The sequence below is a fragment of the Melanerpes formicivorus genome, unplaced genomic scaffold (assembly GCF_026170545.1).
Source record: "Melanerpes formicivorus ecotype bairdi unplaced genomic scaffold, bMelFor1.0.p_v2 SCAF_70, whole genome shotgun sequence".
NCBI lineage: Eukaryota > Metazoa > Chordata > Aves > Piciformes > Picidae > Melanerpes > Melanerpes formicivorus.
Genome location: NW_027142422.1, coordinates 1,141,389 through 1,154,662, shown reverse-complemented (window position 1 = coordinate 1,154,662; position 13,274 = coordinate 1,141,389). Strand labels below are relative to the sequence as shown.

At 48.7% G+C, this 13,274-nt stretch overlaps 1 protein-coding gene across 4 annotated transcripts in view; it reads right to left on the bottom strand.

Moving 5' to 3' along the window:
• GEMIN8 (gem nuclear organelle associated protein 8) overlaps window positions 1–3,582 on the bottom strand; it is a 29,921-nt gene extending 26,339 nt beyond the window's left edge. The window contains exons 1-3 of one of the 4 annotated variants that reach the window (XM_068163104.1): window positions 3,484–3,573; window positions 2,893–3,043; window positions 1,982–2,033 (exon numbers count right to left, since the gene is read on the bottom strand). The gene's annotated coding sequence lies outside the window, so the exon portion shown is untranslated. Of the gene's footprint in view, window positions 1–1,981; window positions 2,034–2,892; window positions 3,044–3,483 lie in introns of all 4 variants that reach the window. The other 3 variants (XM_068163106.1, XM_068163103.1, XM_068163105.1) reach the window with 3 other exon arrangements.
• Between the last annotated feature and the right edge of the window lie 9,692 nt (window positions 3,583–13,274).

Sequence of the window (13,274 nt, the reverse complement as noted above, 5' to 3'; positions counted from 1 at the left end):
TTCATTGTACTCTCTCCTGCCTGCTTGGAAGGATAAAACCTAGCACTGAGGTCCCTGTAAAACACTACCATGACTTGGAACACTTGAAACCTCACATATGCACAAGAGACTCCTGGGCTATCCACCTTTCTTAATCTCAAACCTCTCATTCCCCATGCTTGCCCTCCTCAAAGCTTTCATCTCCACCCTTACACAAGATGTGTTGTGTACCTTGCCCATACACATCTAGATACTGTACAGCTGCCATAACATCTTTTGCTCTCACTTAAAACCCTAAGTCCATAGTACCTGATTCTTCCATTTCCCACGTGAAAGCATGTGTATTTCATGTTGACTCCAATTCTTACATGACAGAAGATTCTCTGAATCAGCTTCAGCATGAACAGAAATCAGGTTCATGGAATAGAACAGAATAAACCAGGTTGGAAGAGACCTTTGAGATCATTGAGTCCAACCTTAGCTTAACGTAAATACACTTCTCAAAGCAGCCAGTGGTGAAGTCTGACACTGCCATTTCACAGGCAACATGTGCATGTTCTCTCTGAAGGGCAAGGAGGGAAAAAGCCCTGACAAAACCATCCAACCACATCAGTCTCCCAGATATGGAAAACCTGTCTTGCTAACCACAGAAACTTGAATTACCTTCAGAAACTAACTACAAAACATTAGTCTACAAATACAAAGCAGAGCATAACCCTGTTGTGAGCCAGGACACTGAAGGATCTGGTTTGCTTTCAGCTGAAGTACTCTTCCAAAACAAACTACATAAAATATGAAACAGACAGCAAGAGGCAGACAATACAGGTGACAATCCTGTAATTTATGCTTTCAGAAATACAGAGGCAAAGGAACACAGGAACAGCACCATCAAATGTGCAGTCTAAAATGAGGAGGGCAGTTGTTTGCCTGTGCTGGCCATTAAGGATGTAAAAGCTGGGTTTTTGTGATCAATGTTATTACTTCCTTTTCTCAGTTTTAATTATCAGTGGGGAAATGTCTTAAACTCTCAGGCAACCAGCACCAGAACAAGAGGATGCAGTCTCAAGCTGTGCCAGCGGAGGTTTAGGCTGGAGGTGAGGAGAAAGTTCTTCCCAGAAAGAGCAATTGGCCACTGGAATGTGCTGCCCAGGGAGGTGGTGGAGTCCCCATCACTGGAGGTGTTCAAGAGGGGATTGGACGTGGCACCTGAAGCCATGGTTTAGTTAGTCATGAGGTGTTGGGTGACAGGTTGGACTTGATGATCTCTGAGGTCTTTTCCAACCTGATTGATTCTGTGAAATAAGCTGACTGGGACTACTAGTTTCTGTGAAACTAGTACACTCCCTCTCATCAAAACATGCCTGTCTCCTCCTGACTTCAGGCAAGTAAACACTAGTAAAAATAAATGAATCTGAGCAAGGCAGTGACAGCCTTTAATTCCACTGAAGTCAACAGAAGTTGAGATAATTATCTGTCATATTGAGACTGTTTTTTGAAGGGGTTAATGCAACTCATACTTGGGAAGCAAAGTCCTCTAGTGGTGTGTAGTACATAATGCAGCCACACAGCTGCCTACTGGAGGCAAAAAGCACAGCTCAGAAACACCTACCAGTGCTGGATCGAGGGCAGTGCTGTGTAAAAGCACCAACTGTGCACCTGTTTCACATGTCTGATGGTTAGACAGTGCAGAATTGCCAGCAGGAGCGGGAAATGCCCTAAAAGTGGTTTGATGTTCTGTGCTTCTTAATAATACTGTGCATTGTTGGTGTAGGGCATCAGCTTGAATACTGAAGTGCCCTAGTTAGTCATGCAGAAATACAAGCCTGTGATTGCTAAGAGAGTTGGCAGGATGAGCTATTTCCCTTACAAAGAAGACAAGGTGAAATTCCCCAGTGCTGTACACTGCAATCTTTTTAGAGGCTGTAAACATAAGATGTGTCCAGCACTTAGGCTGCAGTTATGTCATCCCAGCAGGACAGTCTGTTGAGCCATGAAGACCTACCTACCACTGTGATGTCTTCACAGCAATGTCCTTACACCAATAGTGGCAATTCCTGTGAATGGAAACAAATAACACATTAAAACAAGATCATATTAACATAGGACAACCTACACTTAACCATGAGGCCTGCAAACAAAGCTTCAGCAAAATATGGACTATGGCTCTTCTAATGTCAGCAGGGCCTGAGGCAGAGCAATGTTCTACTGCTACCACAAAGAAGGACTTCCCTGAGATCCATGACACAAACCCAAAAGCCACTTGTGCCAAAAATCATGAGGTCATAAGTGGAATACTAGAAGCTGTACAACTATTAGTAGTCCCAGTCAGCTTATTCCACAGAATCAATAAGGTTGAAAAAGATCTCAGAGATCATCAAGTCCAACCTGTCACCCAAGACCTCATGACTACTAAACCATGGCACCAAGTGCCACATCCAAATACTTTTTGAACACCTCCAGGGACGGTGACTCCACCACCTCCCTGGGCAGCACATTCCAATGACCAATGATTCTCTCTGTGAAGAACTTTCTCCTCACCTCCAGCCTAAACCTCCCCTGGCACAGCTTGAGACTGTGTCCTCTTGTTCTGGTGCTGGATGCCTGGGAGAAGAGACCAACCCCCACCTGGCTACAACCTCCCTTCAGGTAGTTGTAGAGAGCAATAAGGGGTGCCCTGAGCCTCCTCTTCTCCAGGCTAAGCAACCCCAGCTCCCTCAGCCTCTCCTCACAGGGCTGTGCTCAAGGCCTCTCCCCAGCCTTGTTGTCCTGCTCTGGACACCTTCAAGTCTCTCAATGTCCTCCTTGACCTGAGGAGCCCAGAACTGGACACAGGACTCAAGCTGTGGCCTAACCAATGCTGAGCACAGGGCACAATGACCTCCCTGCTCCTGCTGGCCACACTGTTTCACGTACAGCTTCTCAGCTTCGCCACAGCAAAGAGGATGAAGCTTCCAGACCGCTGCTGTGGAAAGCAGCAGCATCCCTCCCGCGGCCTCACGGAGGCTGTGCCCGGATCGTGGTCAGAAACTCTGAAGGACCACAACAGGCAGAGCGGATCCCGGCGCTGCCAGGGGGGGAGAACGATTAAGAAAGGGTTAAGGAAGCCTCCCGCCCAGGCTGCCCGGCCGCCAGCGCCGGCACGGCCCAGCCCTCCCATCCCCTGCCGGCACGGCGGAGCCCTCCCCTCCCCTCCTGCCACGGCCGAGCCGAGCCCTCCCCTCCCGGCGCGGCGGAGCCCTCCCGCCCCAGCTCCGCGCCCAGGCCGGAGGCATTTTGCAGAGGAAAAGCCGCACAGCCGATCTGCGAGCAAGAACCTCCACCCCTCTCCTGCACCCAAACACAGCTCTCCCCGGCGCTCCTCGCGTTCCCGCTCACGCCGCTGCTCGCCCCGGCTGCTCCCTCCCCCCACCCCGCCCCCCCCTCCCCCCCCCCGCTGTCCCGCGGCCCAGCACGGCGGAGGCCTGGGCCGCAGCCAGAGGGGGGCACCGTCACCCCTGCACCCACCGGCCCGCCTGGGTGGCAGCGTGCCCGGCCAGGAGAGCGCAGCGCAGCCGCCGCTAGTCTTTCCCCCCCGCTTCCTCCGGCAAGCACCAGGAAGAGCACAGCTTCCCGCGCCGCTTCCGCCCGGCCCCTCCTGTCCTGCGGCGCCGCCTTGTGGCCTTGCGGGGAGGCGCCGGCCGGGTCCGGCTCCCCGAGGACGGCCGCAGGGCCCCGACACTGCAGCTGTCCCTCTAGGGAGCAGGCTGCCCCAGATACAGGGTGGTGCATCTCACCTATGAGGAAGGGCTAAGAGAGCTGGGGTCATTCAGCCTGGAGAAGGGAAGGCTCCGTGGAGACCTTATTGTGGTCTTTAAATAATTAAAGAAAAAGGGTGACAAACTCTTGAGCAGAGCCTGTTGCAGTATGACAAGGGGTAATGATTGTAAACTAAAGGAGGGTAGAGTCACAGTACATGTAAGGGGGAAAAAACTTCTATGAGAGTGGTGGGACACTGGCAGGAGTTGCCCAGAGAAGTATTTATATGTCTTATCCCTACAAACATCCATGGCGAGATTGGATGGGGCTCTGAGCAACCTGATCTTGTTTGAAGATGTCCCTGCTCACTGCAGAGGGATTGGACTAGATGTCCTTTAAATAACAGAATAAACCAGGTTGGAAGAGACCTTTGAAATCGAGTCCAGCCTGTCATCCAACACTATCTAATCAACTCAACCATGGCACCAAGCACCCCATCCAGTCTCTCAAGGTCCTTTCCAACCCAAACTATTCTATAATTAAGTAAAGGGTCAGCAGCTTTTCTCTTGTGAAGACCTCTGTAGTGCTTTGATACTGAATTTTGTTCTCTTTGGTTATGCAGGATGGGATCATCTTAGCTATAAAATAATCACCATCCCACAGCCTAAATTCTGCAGAGCACCAGATGACTGTGAGGCAATATCGGAGAGCTTTACACTGATATCAGTGTGAAATATCAGGAGGGAATCTTCAACAATCCCTTCAGCTGTTTGTACTGCAAAGACCTATCTGAAAGACAAAACTGCCACCAACACCAATAATTTCCTTGTATAGGTCTCTGGATCTTTGCTAGTCTCCCATTCTATGCCCTGGAGGAACTGATGAGAGTCATATGAAAATTACTGGTCCCAGCCTTCAGTGTCAGGACATGGGAGTTAGTCCTGAAGCTGTGCAGGTTTTCAAGAAACAGAGTGCTTGTAGCCAGTGCTATCTTCTAACTGCTTCTGAAAGACGCTGAAACGTCACAGGGTTTTGAAACAGGAGAACACCTGGAAAACAGAACTGCTGACTCAGGATAAGGATATGAATACGCTTTTTCAAAGCTATAGAAAACCGAGGGATTCTTTGTCCGTTTAACCGCTCGCCCCAGTGCTTACACTGTCAGGTGCAACAGGGCATCCAGCCGCGAGGCAGCAGCGGAGAACTGCCGGCGGAGCCTGCGCCGCGGCAGAACTGCAGTACCGACAATTGAACACGCGGTGGCAGCACTAAGCACGGACGGGGCGGCACTACCGGACGTTCTCTGCCCCGTAGCAACGCCCGGCACCATTTGTACACATCCCACTCTCGCCGTGCCCCGACAAACGTCATGGCCGCAGGCATTCCGTGTCGCAGGCCTACAGCTCCCGGCAGGCCCAGGAAAAACAATCGGGAAGTGTTTTTACCCCGGGCGGAAACAGCGAGTCCGCGCCGCCCGCGGCCTTGGTCGGCTGCCCGCCCTGTGCCCCAGCCGTGTCGTCCCAGCTCACAGCGCGGCGGCAGCAGCCGTCGTACACCGCAGTATGGATTGCCCTTACCGGCGTCCGGGGAGCAGTTCCGCAGCATGGCCACAAGACGGCAGTAGTGAGCACGACAGCGCGCGGCACACAGCGCATGTGCCGAGACCCCAGCAACGCGCGGGGCTACAGTGCATGCGCCGAGCCCATAGCAACGGCTGCCTGCTTCGGTTTGCTGTGTGACGCAGTGTCACCGAATCGCAGAGCATCACGGGCTGGACAGGACCTCCAGAGATCAGCGAGTCCAACCCCCTGCCAGAGCAGGACCGTAGAATCTAGGGCAGGTCGCACACGAGTGCATGCAGACGGGTTTGGAAAGTCTCCAGAGAAGGAGACTCCACAGCCTCCCTGGGCAGCTGCTCCAGGGTTCCATCACCTTCACTGTAAAGAAGTTTCTCCTCATCTTGAGGTGAAATCTTCTACGTTCAAGCTCGTACCTGTTCCTTGTCTTATTATTGTGCACCACCGAAAAGAGCTTGTCCCCCTACACTTGACCCCTCAGGTATTTGTAGGCATTGATGAGATCCAGTCTCAGTCTTCTCAAGACTAAACACCCCCAGGACTCTCAGTCTTTCTTCACAGGACAGATGCTCAAGTCCCCTAATCATCCTCATGGCTCTCTGTTGCACTCTCTCCAGCAGATCCCTGCTTCTCTTGAACAGATAGCTCTGTTCCAACTTTCATTAAAAACCAAACCAAAACCACTCACTCAAACACACAAAACCAAAACCAAAACAAAACCAAAACCCAACCAAACAAAACAAAACAAATCCCAAACTGATATATGAAGCAACTTCCAAGTCCCTATTTTTTTCAATGTATAAAGACACCAGTTATTTTTATATGTCAAACCCTTGCATCTCTCTAGCTAGGGGACTTTATTTTTTGGTAAAACTTAATTTCTGATAGAGAAAGGATTGGTGAGATCAGAGATACTCCAGATGGTTGTACATCCCGAAAATACCAGAAAACCAACCAGCCACCAACCAAACACTCCACAACAAACCACCCCAGTGCTACAATCCAAACCAGACTGGCAGATCTGAAACTTTTGGCCCTACTAAAGCATGCAGAGGAACACAATAGCTCGACTGTCATAGCTATGCCATCAGCTTCTGGAAGATGGGCTGTGCTTGGCTCTTTGGAACAAAAGGCTCCTGAAGGCTTCTACTGCCAAGTGCATCACCTCTGAAGATCTGCTCTGATGGGAAGTTGCTACAATGCACATGCTGCTTCCATGCCAGTGCCTCTCAGTGGCAAGATTTCAGACCTGCTTAGGCATGTGAGGAAGAGTGAGATTTGCTTCAGGGCTATTGCTTTTCGTTTTCTACTCTCCCTCGGCGTGGTTCGGTTATTTGACTGGCATGGTAAGTTCCAGGATTGCTGCCACATGTATGAAGCAGAAGTCTCCATGCGGTTCTCTTTGTAGCCCGCTGAAGTGACTGCAGCATGCTGCAGTACGAACAATTAAACACTGGGCGGCAGCACCGAGCACGGACGGGCAGTACGCGCAGCTGCAGGACTGCGATACCAATAATTAAACACCAGGTGGCAGCACCGAACACGGACGGGCAGTACGCGCAGCTGCAGGACTGCGATACCAATAATTAAACACCAGGTGGCAGCACTGAGCAGAAATGGGGCGACATGATTCCGATTCCTGCCAATGCTTGATTATGCCTCAGAGGGCTCTGATGTAACAAAACAGTTTGTAACAGACAAAATCATCTTGGTAATTGCAGGCAATTGAGCTGCCTTCAAATATCCAGACACGACACATAACGGCCACTGACAGAGCACATCATCCGAACTGAAGCAGCTGACCGCCTTAGCACACCAGCTTCCCTGACTGTTAATAGAGCTATTTTGCCTGGCTTATGGGGGCAGAACAGCTTGGTTATTTCTATCCTCATCAATTTCAATTAAAATTAAAAGGCTAAGAGAGCACATCTTGTGGGCACAGCATCCATTTATCAGTCTGTGGCATTTTAAGGGCAGACAAGCCTGCTATTCCATCAGTTAATGGTCTCAAACCACTCACCTCTTATCTGGGCCACTAGCTAATTTGACTCTCAGTTCTCTCTTCTATGAAACTGGACAGCCATGTGTGGCAGGGAGAAATACAAGTAATAGTGGTAGAGCGTACATCAATCATAACACTAGATTAAATATAGAATCTGGGTGGGAAGGGACCTCCAAAGGTCACTCAGTCCAACCCCCTCTGCAGGAATCAGAGGTATCCTCAACTAGATCAGGTTGCCCAGAGCCCTGTTGAGCCTCACCTTGAGTTGCTGTTAAGAGAATCACAGTGCCAGGATACCTGATCCATCTCAGCAGGCTATTATTATTACATTAAAAAACAGATCACAAAAGCTAGCTTCTGCAGTAATGAGCTTGACCCCTGTGAGCTAGCACTGAAGCCAGTGGTAACTTTCCCTATGGAAGTCAAGTCATGGCAGCACTTCAGCCAAGCAAAGGCAGTGTTTGTGGCTTTTTAGGTGGTGAGATGTGCATCCTCCCACCTCTCAGGGTGCAGTCACGTGTGCCTGGATAGGTCAGGCCTAAGCAGAGTTTGACAAACCAAACTGAAGCACATACTCTTACTGCATTTACTTCCTCCCTGCAAATCACACTTCAGTTGGTCACCTGGTCCTTAACTGCTGCCCTCTTGGAAGTGAACAAAGATGAAATTTCGAAGCTCCTTAAGGCTTCATTCAGCCTTATAAGCAGTGCTGTCACAAAGCATTAGTCCGTGAGGCTACGAGTCCCAGAAGCTGCTATGATTAATGGAAACCCCATCCTCTATCATCAAACTCTGTGTGCCACATGGAAGACAGAGAGGAAAAATTCTCTCTCACCACACTTTCATAATGGATGCCTAGTTGAGTCAAGGCTAAGTGCAAGTAAAGCCAAAATATCTCACTTATGTGCACAGGACTGCAGTGCCTCCCCAAGAAAACCCTGTGCCTCTGGCATCTACAAACCTCATGCCAGCCTAACCCTAGAACCACAAATCAACTGCCCTATAAAATGCTAATGTGCTACTTGTCCTTTCCACAGCTGGTTTTTTTCCCCCTTGCAATTAAACAGAGAGTATCTTCAATACCCTGGAAGAAAGCAGCACTGGAAGTTTAACTCCTCATCTTCCCTCTCATCTTTCAAAAACCTACCCATACCCTTCCCTTCCAGTCTTGGCCTTTCATCTCACTTCTATTTCTCTGATCATCTTCTAAGTAGGAGGATAAAACAAAACTCAAACAAACCAAACCCCACCAACCCAAACCCCCAGACCTGGAGCTTTTTCTGTCTTCATTACTTCCACCTAAAATACTCCAGCAGGGCACTCAGGCCATTTGTGCTGCTTTTATCCCTACTCTATCAGCTCACAGAGCCCTGTGATGCTTTCATCCCGGGCAGTGAGAGACTACAGCAAACCCATACAACTTTAAGTTGTTGAGGAGAAATCCAGGTGATTTATTTATGGTTTTAAAGCAACTAACTTGAACTAACCTGAACTAACCTACTGTTAAACAGGGGGAGAGGAGAACAGTAGGTACAAACATAATTCTTGTAGGTTAACTTGTTTCTGGAAATGGTATTTTTCTGGACATCTTATTTTTGTCTTCATAATGCCTTGCATTTTCAGTGCAGCCTTCCTCCTGAGGATTTCAAATGGCTCCCAGACACCCAGATAAGTCTCAGAAGTGCTTTGCATTTACAATGAGTCCCAAGGGAGGTAACATGATTCATGACTCTCTAAAACACCAAGCAAATGGCACTCGCCATGGCCTTTATCTTAAAGGACAAAGTGTGGTTACAAGGGCCCAGGCCATAAATAATGTTCTATAAAGAGCTATTTTTGGAGTTAATTTTCCTCACTCCAAGGAGCAAAACACTGTAAAAAGAAAAAGAACTCTCTCTTGTTCCTTTGGTGACGCTGGTTTCCTTCGGCTGGATGGGCACTCACCCACCTCAGAACAAGAAGTCCTCAGGGGGAGCACTGTCTTTTGTTTCTTCAGATCAGGAACTCCCACCAGGCATGGGCAAATCTCATTCCAGGGCAGCAGCTCTGCCCATGCAGAGGGGAGCTTTTGGGAAGAGCATGTATGTTTTGCTGTGCATTCAGCCTTATTTTTAGCCATCCAAGTAAACCAGCACATGCCACTTCTCTTGAAGCAATGCACGTTCCTGGTCTCTGCTAGGATCAGCTTCCCACTCATGCCAACAGGATCTGCCTTCCCCTGTCCCCAGCCAAGAGGGCAGGGCTTTCACCTTTGCTTGTCATGCACACATTTAAATGAGCAATATTCATGTTGAGCAAAGGGACAAACAAAATTCAAGAGCCCTGGTGACCTGAGGTGACAGAAGCAGTGGCACTGATGACATTGTCTGTTCCCTGTTCCCATTTGTAGAAGTCTTTCATCTCCTGCTCTCAAATGAGAGGGATCCTCCTTTTTCTAACAGAGCAGCTGCTACCCACTCCTATGGATCCCTACCTCTATTTTTCTTTCCCTGTAAATACCTTTGATTCTATCCATTCTTCCCACTGTGTCAGGGGTTCTTCCAAGCTGTTCAGCTAGTTATTCTTGTAATCAGTTTATTCTCTAAGGTGCATTTTCCCCTGAAGACCACTACGTGTCTAAACCAGGCAAGTCAGCAGCAAGTAGGAAATGTTTGCTTTTAGTTTTTGTTTTCTGTCAAGACACATTCACCCCTCCTTCCTCTTTTCAGTTTTACTGAGGCCAGGAACAAAAAATACATCTTTGTTTTCCCTGCCCTTTACAGAGCATGCATCATCCTCCACTTAATGCCAGTCGTGACTGCTGTACTTCAATCCCTTGTAGATGTTGGTGACCACACAGTGCTCTTTTGGGGGGCTCTCAGCTTGCCTCTGTGACACTGCAAGTGAACAAAGAAATCCAGCTGCATCCAGCCTCTAGAAATAGCACTGCAAGGAAAGGTATTGAAGTTTAGAGCAGCCTAAGCTTTCTCAGCTGGCCTTACTCATGCATGTTATACCTACAGCACAGATGGAACTAACAGTATCACTTAAAGAAGATGATCCTAAACAAAGCTAAATCACTCCCTTTATTTCAAAATTACTATGAAGAGGAGAGCATTGTCTGCAATTCATTGTCTTGAAAGCCAAAGATTCATTCTAGATGAATACTAAGGTTTATGATTCATCCCATTAGAGGCAGTACACACTTTCCTCAGATCTGAAGCCTCCTTCCCCCAAACCTCCCACTTCTGTAAGAGACAGCATTTATGCTTAGTTGAAGGGCACGAGCATCACTGCTTCTTTGGTTAAGTGCTCCCTGGGCCCATTTATCTCCAGTTAATAATCCCATTTGCCTGGATGTGCTTGACTCCAGTGGGAGTGCAATTCACAGAGCAACTGCAGAAGGCAGTTCTTAAGGGACTCATCATATTACATGGAGAAAGACATTCTAAATACAAAAGATATTCTGCCACAGTGAGGCTCACTCGTGCAGCCTGCTTCAGTGGCAAGGCAGGATTACCACTTGCTTTTATTTCCCAGCTCCCACTTAGAAATCAAACAGCACAAAAACTGTTTAATCATTCATAGATTCATTTTACAGACTACAGAGACTGGGAAATGTGACTGTAAACAGTCATTTTGCCTTTGATCCTCATCCTACACCAAGCATATAAAATGGAGAAGAACACAGGGGAGTAATAGAGGAAAAAAAGATAGAAAGAAAAACAGACAATTACTACAAACACTATTCCCTCCCCCCCACCTCCCTTACTTTGACTCAGCTGGTTACAAGAATGTCTCATCCAGAAAGCATGGCAAACTACCACAACATTCACCTTCACATTCTACTTCTCTTTGTGTTCTCTCCCACAAGGTTTTACTTATAAGCACACACACACAGAGAAATCATCTCTGTCCCAGCCATTGTGTTTGGCACCTAATATAAACCAGCTCAAGTGACAGTAATTCTTCTGGGGGAAGAATTCACATCATTAAACATTTCACAGCAGGAAAAGAAAGCAACTTCTGGTTTTGAGCAAGACCTCCAGGGATAGGTTAATCTCTTCTAGAAACACACCCTGTGATTTCAGGGGGTCTCTTTTTGAGACCCAAGCAGAGTTGCTTTGCAACTGGCCTAAGAAATCCCAATGAGGAAATCTCTGATGCAAATGATACAAAACTGACTGCACAGGGACCTAAAAAAACCCCAATCATTCCCAGGACTTATGACCTGCAGGTCTCTTCCTTCAAGCTCACTGCACTGACCTTCATGGTGGCAGCCAGCACATCTTAGCTGTGAGCTTTTCCCCAGCGGCTCAGCTGTCCTCTGCCCTCAGCAGCAAGGACCACGCACGCTTGGACAACAGCTGCCTTCATGCAGCCACACTCCCACACAGCCCACCTTCAGCTGTGGCCATGCTACCCCTGGTTAACAACAGCTCCATAAACACCCAGCAATAAAATGTGCTTAATAACAAACAGCCAAGGAGGGCTATTAGCTGCTTTGCCACAGTCCCAGCAGCTCCAGACAGCCATGTTAGGGACACTGCCTCAAAGCAAAAACTCCAACAGGAAAGCAAAGCACACTTCAGCTTATGCACATGGGCTTGAGTTTTATTTGCCTTGCCTTATCTTTTCTCAGACAAAGCCTGAACCTTTCACTGCAATTCCTTCATGCAATCTACCAGCTAAATCCACCTGGCTGCAGCTCTACTTCCTGCCTCTCAGCAGCAAAACCTTCTCCAGCTGCTCCTTGTGGGGGGTCTAGCTGGAGCCTGTCTTCACAGACTCATTGGGGTTGGAAAAGACTCTTAAGATGGAGGCTAACCATTAGCCATATTCTGAAATACCCTCTGGGGCAGGGGGAACCCAAGAAATGCTGCTTGGATTTAACACCACAACAAATGTGGGGCAGTGGTTGATTTGGCTGAGGTGTTGTGACAGACAAAAGAAAAAGGCCTCTCTGGAAGATGTCAGGAGGTGATGATCACCCCTGGCACATGCAGTTTCCCTTGATGTCTCACTTGAGCCTTCCAAACTGCTACCAGAATTATTGATCAAAACCTTTTTCTACTCATTTGGAAAACCACCTTTGCCATGGTATCCAAGCTCTTTAAAGCCAGACCTGCACTTTGCCCTGAGAGATGGGGGGAAGCAGGTTGGCACCCCTCTTACCAAGAGCCAAATCCCCAAAGACCAGGTGAGGTATTTGGTAGCTCTGGGGGTGATAAGGCACACCCATGGTGGAAGGCACTCCAGCATCTGGGGGTACTGATTGACAGCTGGCTGAACATGAGCCAGCAGTGTGCCCAGGTGGCCAAGAAGGCCAATGGCATCCTGGCCTGCATTAGGAATAGTGTGGCCAGCAGGAGCAGGGAAGTCATTGTGCCCTGTGCTCAGCACTGGTTAGGCCACACCTTGAGTCCTGTGTCCAGTTCTGGGCCCCTCAGTTTAAGAAGGACATTGAGAGACTTGAACGTGTCCAGAGAGGCCGGGGAGAGGCCTTGAGCATGAGCCCTGTGAGAAGAGGCTGAGGGAGCTGGGGTTAGCCTGGGGAAGAGGAGGCTCAGGGAAGACCTTATTGCTCTCTACAACTACCTGAAGGGAGGTTGTAGCCAGGAGGGGGTTGGTCTCTTTTCCCAGGCAACCAGCACCAGAACAAGAGGACACAATCTCAAGCTGTGCCAGGGGAGGTTTAGGCTGGAGGTGAGGAGAAAGTTCTTCCCAGAGAGAGTTGTTAGCCATTGGAATGTGCTGCCCAGGGAGGTGGTGGAGTCACAGTCCCTGGAGGTGGTCAAGAGGGGATTGGATGTGGCACTTGGTGCCATGGTTTAGTAGTCATGAGGTGTTGGGTGGCAGGTTGGACTTGATGATCTCTGAGGCCTTTCCCAACCTTACTGATTCTATGATTCCATGATCTTTGGTAACTTGGTCAGAGCAACATCTTTTAGGTTGTGTGTTGGTAGGAGCTGGAAGCTTGCAGAGCTGCACATCCATCTACA